This window comes from Podarcis bocagei (genome assembly GCF_964188305.1).
Source record: "Podarcis bocagei genome assembly, chromosome: 13".
NCBI lineage: Eukaryota > Metazoa > Chordata > Lepidosauria > Squamata > Lacertidae > Podarcis > Podarcis bocagei.
Genome location: NC_138138.1, coordinates 54,008,755 through 54,016,662, shown reverse-complemented (window position 1 = coordinate 54,016,662; position 7,908 = coordinate 54,008,755).

Below are 7,908 nucleotides of genomic sequence, written 5' to 3'. Positions count from 1 at the left end.
ACATGCGCACACACTATTTCTGGCGCACTTCCGGGTCGGAGGAGCACTGGAAATAGCTTGTGTGCATGTGCACGGGCCTCCTCCGCCCGGATGTGCACCGGAAATAATGCTTGTGCATACACAAAGAACGCTTGCACATAATAATAATAACAATAATAATAATAATAATAATAATAATAATAATAATAATAATAATAATAATAATAATTTATTATTTATACCCCACCCATCTGGCTGGGCTTCCCCAGCCACTCTGGGCGGCTTCCAACAAAACACTAAAATACAATAACCAATTAAACATTAAAAGCTTCCCTAAACAGGGCTGCCTTCAGATGTCTTCTAAAAGTCTGGTAGTTGTTGTTCTCTTTGACATCTGGTGGGAGGGTGTTCCACAGGGCGGGCGCCACCACCAAGAAGGCCCTCTGCCTGGTTCCCTGTAGCTTGGCTTCTCGCAGCGAGGGAACCACCAGAAGGCCCTCGGAGCTGGACCTCAGTGTCTGGGCAGAACGATGGGGGTGGAGACGCTCCTTCAGGTATACTGGACTGAGGCCGTTTAGGGCTTTCAAGGTCAGTACCAACACATGCACAAGTAACGCTTGCGCATGCGCAAATAACGCTTGCACATGCACAAATAACACTTGTGCATGTGCACAAGCTATTTCTGGTGCTCCTCTGACCCAGAAGTGGGCAGCTGCGCAGCGCAGCGTCGGTAAGAGCAGGAGGCGGCAGGGGTCACTGTGGCCCGGATAAACGAGTCCCTCAAGCCTTATCCGGCCCGCGGGCCATAGTTTGGGGACCCCTGGTTTAGATAAAAGAGAACGGTTTGTGGAGGGGATTTTTTTGCAGAGGAAAACAGGACCGGCTGCAGTTTATTTAGTAGTTCTTCCGTTTCCGTCCTGCTTTTCCAGCTCAAGATGGCCCGCATGGTTTCCCCCCTCTCCCCATCTGATTGTCACAACAACCTTGCAAGGCGGGCGAGGCCACGGGTGCGGAACCTGTGAGCAGCAGAACAAGTCCAGTTTGGAAGCTGCTGCCAGTTTGGAATGCTCCCCCCATTCCCGTCCCCCTCCCACCAATTCCGCAAACGGTTCCAGCTTCCACTTGTATTTCAGAACAAAACTACTTTTCATCCTTATGGTCTGGAGTCTGGTGGCACCTTGTGGTCAGGGAGGGGAAAAGGACAGGGAAGCTGTGTTTGGTTAGTCAGGAGAGAGAGAAATCTGCAAACTCTCCTGCAATACCTTTTGATGTTGTTGTCGTTTAGTCGCGTTCAACTCTTCTTGCAACGATTAACATAATAAAGGACAAAAGTGGTAAGGACCTAACAGAAGCAGAAGACGTCAAGAATAGGTGGCAAGAATACACAGAAGAATTACTGTATTTTTTGCTCTATAAGACTCACTTTTCCCCTCCTAAAAAGTAAGGGGAAATGTGTGTGCGTCTTATGGAGCGAATGCAGGCTGCGCAGCTATCCCAGAAGCCAGAACGGCAAGAGAGATCGCTGCTTTCACTGCGTAGCGATCCCTCTTGCTGTTCTGGCTTCTGAGATTCAGAATATTTTTTTTCTTGTTTTCCTCCTCCAAAAACTAGGTGTGTCTTGTGGTCTGGTGCGTCTTATAGAGCGAAAAATGCGGTATGCCAGAAAGACCCCAGGCAGTGTGGTTGCTGACCTTGAGTCAGACATCCTGGAGAGTGAAGTCAAATGGGCCTTAGAAAGCTTTGTCTTCTTCGGCGATCCCTCGTAGCCGAGTAAGATTGTCTTCCATAAACACAGTTTTAACAATGACTCGTAAGTGACGGTGGAGGCCAATTCTGGATCCACATGTCCTTCCACAGCGGGGACATTGGTTCCCGGGCGGGAGTTGATCACGGTGTGGATTTGCCAAGCGTGCCTTCCTCTTACCTCGTTTCTCCCTTGCGTCCTGAGTTCGAGTGTCCTCAAAGCCCATGACACCTTTGGTAAAGGCTGTTCTCCAACTGGAGCGCTCGCAGGCCAGTGTTTCCCAGTTTTCAGTGTTTATACTACATTTTTTAAGATTTGCCTTGAGACAGTCTTTAAACCTCTTTTGTTGACCACCAGCATTACGCTTTCCATTTTTAAATTCGGAATAGAGTAGTTGCTTTGGAAGACGATCATCAGGCATCCACACAACATGACCAGCTCAGCGAAGTTGATGTTGAAGAATCGTTGCTTCAACACTGGTGATCTTTGCTTCTTCCAGTACACTGGTATTAGTTTGCCTGTCTTCCCAAGTGATGTGTAAATTTTTTTGGAGACTCCATTGATGGAATCTTTCAAGGAGTTGGAGATGGCGTTTATAACTGGGTCCATGTTTCACAAGCATACAGTAAGGTTGGTAGTACAATAGCTTTGTAAACGAGCATTTTGGTTTCCTTGCGAAGGTCCCTGTTCTCAAACACATTGCACATCAATTGGGAAAAAGCTGCACATGCAGAGCTCAGGTGATGCTGGATTTTGGCATCAATGTCGGCCCTTGTGGAAAGATAACTGACCAGGTAGGAGAAGTGATTGACATTTTCCAACTTTACACCATTGAGTTGGATTTGTGGCGCTGCAGAGGGGTTACTTTGTGCTTGTTGGTGCAGCACTTTGGTTTTTTTGGATGTTGAGTGATAGGCCAAGCTTTTCGTAAGCTTCTGCAAAGATATTTAGAAAGCACTGCTAATAACAAGGTCAGTGGAAGTGGTGATAGTTCAGTTGAACTATTTAAAATTTTAAAAGATGATGCTGTTAAGGTGCTACACTCAATATTTTGGTTTTCCAAGTTTTGGAAAACTCAGCAGTGGCCAGAGGATTGGGGGAAATCAGTCTACATCCCAATCCCAAAGAAGGGCAGTGCCAAAGAATGTTCCAACTACCGCACAATTGCACTCATTTCACACGCTAGCAAGGTTATGCTTAAAATTCTACAAGGCAGGCTTAAGCAGTATGTGGACCGAGAACTCCCAGAAGTGCAAGCTGGATTTCGAAGGGGCAGAGGAACCAGAGACCAAATTGCAAACATGCGCTGGATTGTGGAGAAAGCTAGAGAGTTGCAGAAAAACATCTACTTCTGCTTCATTGACTATGCAAAAGCTTTTAACTGTGTCGACCACAGCAAACTATGGCAAGTTCTTGAAGCAATGGGAGTGCCTGATCACCTCATCTGTCTCCTGAGAAATCTCTATGTGGGACAAGAAGCTACAGTTAGAACTGGATATGGAACAACTGGTTGGATCAAAATTGGGAAAGTACCTTAGGGCCAACCAAAATATTACTGAGTCACTAGGAAGCTTCCAGGTTCTACAGAACGCTTCATCACAATAGGGAGGGCAGGGAGAAAACAGAGGAATCTGCTTTATAATGAGCCAGATCATTGGTCCATTAAGCTCAGTATTGTCTCCCTTTTTTTAAAGTTTTTTATTTATGCTTTTCAAATTTATACATTTTCATTCGTTTTACAATAAATTCAACATTTCAAAATCCGACTCCCTTCCCCCTCTTTCTGAGGTTCCTTAAATTTATTTTCTAATATCTTCTGCATATCCAAATTCATTTGATTATCTACTATAAATATATACTCCTATAAAACTGCAGGTTATTACAATAATCCTGCCAATGTGTTTATCTGTTTGCAATTTATCTGTAAATATTCAACAAGCCGTTTCCATTCTTTTATTTAAAAAGTTTGTTGTCTTGATTTCTTATTCTTCCAGTAAGTTTTGCCATTTCTGCATATTCCATAAGTTTTTGTATCCGTTCTTCCTTTGCTGGGACTTCTGCTCTTCTCCATTTCGGGGCAAGTAACATTCTTGCCACTGTAGTCACATACATAAATAAATTTCTATACAATTTAGTTAGTTCTGTCCCTATAATTCCCAAAGGAAAAGCTCAGTGTTGTCTCCACACTGACCGTCCGACTTCTGCTTAAAAACCTCCATCTTCCTATCTCCAAATCCTGAAAGACTTTCGATCTAAACAATTTGGATTGTTGCTGTAAGTTGTCCCTATTTTCAGCGGGTATGGGGTTTGGCAGACTGCCCTTCTTGAAAAGATACTTCATAAACGAAAAGCGTGTCTTAAGGGCAGAGCTTAAATGACTACATCTATGTGGCACGATTTTATTTATTTTCACAAATATTGTGTCGCATGATCACCCAGTGCCACCTATATATGCAGATGTCTGGGTCGTTTAAGGCCATTGTTGTTGTTTAGTTGTGTCCGCCTCTTTGTGACCCCCTGGACCAGAGCACGCCAGGCACTCCTGTCTTCCACTGCCTCCCGCAGTTTGGTCAAACTCATGCTGGTAGCTTCATTAATGAATTTGTTCATTATTTTCCCCCAAAATATAGTCCAGCCCCCTACAAGGTCTGCAGGACAGTGGACCGGCCCATGGCTGAAAAAGTTTGCTGACCTGTGACATAAAGCAAGGAGGAAATAGCTCAGTCGGGAGAACACAATACTCTTAATCTCTGGGTTGTGTGTTCGAGCCCCATGTTGGGCGAAACATTTCTGCATTGCAGGGAGTTGGTTTAGACAGCCCTGTGTTCCCCTTCCAACTTTACAGATTCTTTCATGAAATATCTAGCAAGCTAATTGGAGATAGTTAAGAGGATGGTACCTTGCCCCTTCTTAAAAAATCTGGGGAAAGGATGCTCAGTTTCCAACTCTTTGTGTTTCTGCGTTGCTGGATGACTCATTTTTTTTCCTTCCAGGTACTTTCCCACTTTAAAAGCATAACAAAAGCCCTTTGTGCTTGGTCAGGTTGCCCAGCTTCCTGTCTCCAGCAGAGAGAAGCTCTCTGTCAGCTCCCAGCCTAGTGTCTGGAATTCAGAGTTAACCCTTTTCTTTAAAAAAATGTTGTGGATTTGTTTACAAAACAACAGAATAAAGGTTTTATACAGCCTTAAACAATTGGTTCAAAATTGGGAAACGAGTACGGCAAGGCTGTATATTGTCTCCCTGCTTATTTGACTTACATGCAGAATTCATCATGTGAAAGGCTGGGCTGGATGAATCCCAAACTGGAATTAAGATTGCTGGAAGAAATATCAACAACCTCAGATATGCAGATGACACAACCTTGATGGCAGAAAGTGAGGAGGAATTAAAGAACCTTTTAATGAGGGTGAAAGAGAGCGCAAAATATGGTCTGAAGCTCAACATCAAAAAAACGAAGATCGTGGCCACTGGTCCCATCACCTCCTGGCAAATAGAAGGGGAAGAAATGGAGGCAGTGAGAGATTTTACTTTCTTGGGCTCCATGATCACAGCAGATGGTGACAGCAGCCACGAAATTAAAAGACGCCTGCTCCTTGGGAGAAAAGCAATGACAAACCTAGACAGCATCTTAAAAAGCAGAGACATCGCCTTGTCGACAAAGGTCCGTATAGTTAAAGCTATGGTTTTCCCAGTAGTGATGTATGGAAGTGAGAGCTGGACCATCAAGAAGGCTGATGGCCGAAGAATGGATGCTTTTGAATTCTGGTGCTGGAGGAGACTCTTGAGAGTCCCATGGACTGCAAGAAGGTCAAACCTCTCCATTCTAAAGGAAATCAGCCCTGAGTGCTCACTGGAAGGACAGATCCTGAAGCTGAGGCTCCAAGACTTTGGCCACCTCAGGAGAAGAGAAGACTCCCTGGAAAAGACCCTGATGTTGGGAAAGATGGAGGGCAGAAGGAGAAGGGGACGACGGAGGACGAGATGGTGGGACAGTGTTCTTGAAGCTACCAGCATGAGTTTGACCAAACTGCGGTAGCCAATGGAAGACAGGAGGGCATGGCGTGCTCTGGTCCAGGGGGCCACGAAGAGGCGGACATGACGAAACGACTCAACAACAACCACAGAGATGAGGGTCAGTGCTGGTGTAAAGAGAGCCTTGGCTGAAGCCTTTAAAACGGTAAATGGAGGGAAACAATTTAAGATTTTTAATTTTTTAAATATATATATATATAGATTTTTTTAGATGCACTGGCTGCAAGGACGATAGAAAACAGAGAGCTAAGGTGGTCGCCTGAGCCTGACTCCCTCCAAAAAACACCAAAATGGACATTTGCTATAAAATGTCAACATCCCCCCAGATGGGCTTGTTGGCCCCCCAAAAGAGGACACGTCCAGGATTTCCCAGACATATGGCAACCCTAATGTTGCAAAAATATTCCTGAACTGCAAGGGGGTTGGACTCGGGTCCCTTGCAACTCTACGATTGGGGGGGGGGCTGGAGATTTGGAGGCCTTACAGAAGTGAAGCTGGGTATGAACTGGTAGCTGATGGTACTTATGGATTCCGGCGGCATTTCTTTAAATCATTGATGCCTTGCTTTGTGCCCTTGCTGTGAGCAACGGTACGTTTTGCGGTTTGGCAAATTGCAATGAAATTGTTACGGCTTTTGGTTCATACAATAAACCCTTTGGTACAGGCAGTCACACCCCACCCACGCCGACCCTTGCGTGTGAGGGCAAAACTGGTTTGACACCCAACGGCCGCTGGGCACAAATTCCAGAAGCAGGTCCCAACGCCTCCCTTCCTCGCCCAAAGTTTACATTTTCCGGCAAATCCAGGCAGGTGTCGGCTCTCTCTCACCTCTTCCCACCTTGAGCTCTGCATCAGTGCAGGATTTGACGGCTCTGTGATTTTACGAACCCTATTCATACCACGTAGAATCATACATTGAAGGCTTCCTGCAAATAAGCCTGGGAACTTTAGTTTGCTAAGGGTGCTGGGAACTGTCATTCTGCGAGGGGCAAATTTGCAATTACTGGGATAGGTAAAGGTAAAGGGACCCCGAATTGTTACGTCCAGTCGTGGCCGACTCTGGGGTTGCGGCGCTCATCTCGCTGTACTGGCCAAGGGAGCCGGCGTACAGCTTCCGGGTCATGTGGCCAGCAGGACTAAGCCGCTTCTGGCGAAACAGAGCAGCGCAAGGAAACGCCGTTTACCTTCCCGCCGGAGCGGTACCTATTTATCTACTTGCACTTTGACGTGCTTTCGAACTGCTAGGTTGGCAGGAGCAGGGACTGAGCAACGGGAGCTCACTCCCCCCAAAAACCCGTCCTGGCTACTTCCATGCGTCCGGGCTGCTCCCAGGCACCAGCAAAGTAGTTTCACGTTGCGGGTGGGGCGGGCATCATCCTGGCAACTTGTTGTTGTTTAGTCGTTTAGTGGTGTCCACCTCTTCGTGACCCCCTGGACCAGAGCACGCCAGGCACTCCTGTCTTCCACTGCCTCCTGCACTTTGGTCAGACTCATGCTGGTCGCTTCGAGAACACTGTCCCACCATCTCGTCCTCCGTCGTCCCCTTCTCCTTCTGCCCTCCATCTTTCCCAACATCAGGGTCTTTTCCAGGGAGTCTTCTCTTCTCATGAGGAGGCCAAAGTCTTGGAGCCTCAACTTCAGGATCTGTCCTTCCAGTGAGCACTCAGGGCTGATTTCCTTCAGAATGGAGAGGTTTGATCTTCTTGCAGTCCATGGGACTCTCCAGAGTCTCCTCCAGCACCAGAATTCAAAAGCATCCATTCTTCAGCCATCAGCCTTCTTTATGGTCCAGCTCTCACTTCCATCCATCACAACTGGGAAAACCAGAGCTTTAACTCTACGGATCTTTGTCGGAAAGGTGATGTCTCTGCTTTTTAAGATGCTGTCTAGGTTTGTCATTGCTTTTCTCCCAAGAAGCAGGCGTCTTTTAATTTCTTTTAATTTGGGGATACCTGAGCTAAATGAATGCACCCTCCATAGCCAGAGGCAGTCTATCTCTGAATGCCAGGGGTTAAAAGGGCTTTGATGGGGGCGGCATCTGCCCAGCCACTGGCTTTGCATTCTTGTGTCTGAAACTTTCATTTTCAACACAAAGCCCGGAAGCGTGTTCAGGGATACAGTACTGTACTGTACTGTATAAGTGACCCCTTGGG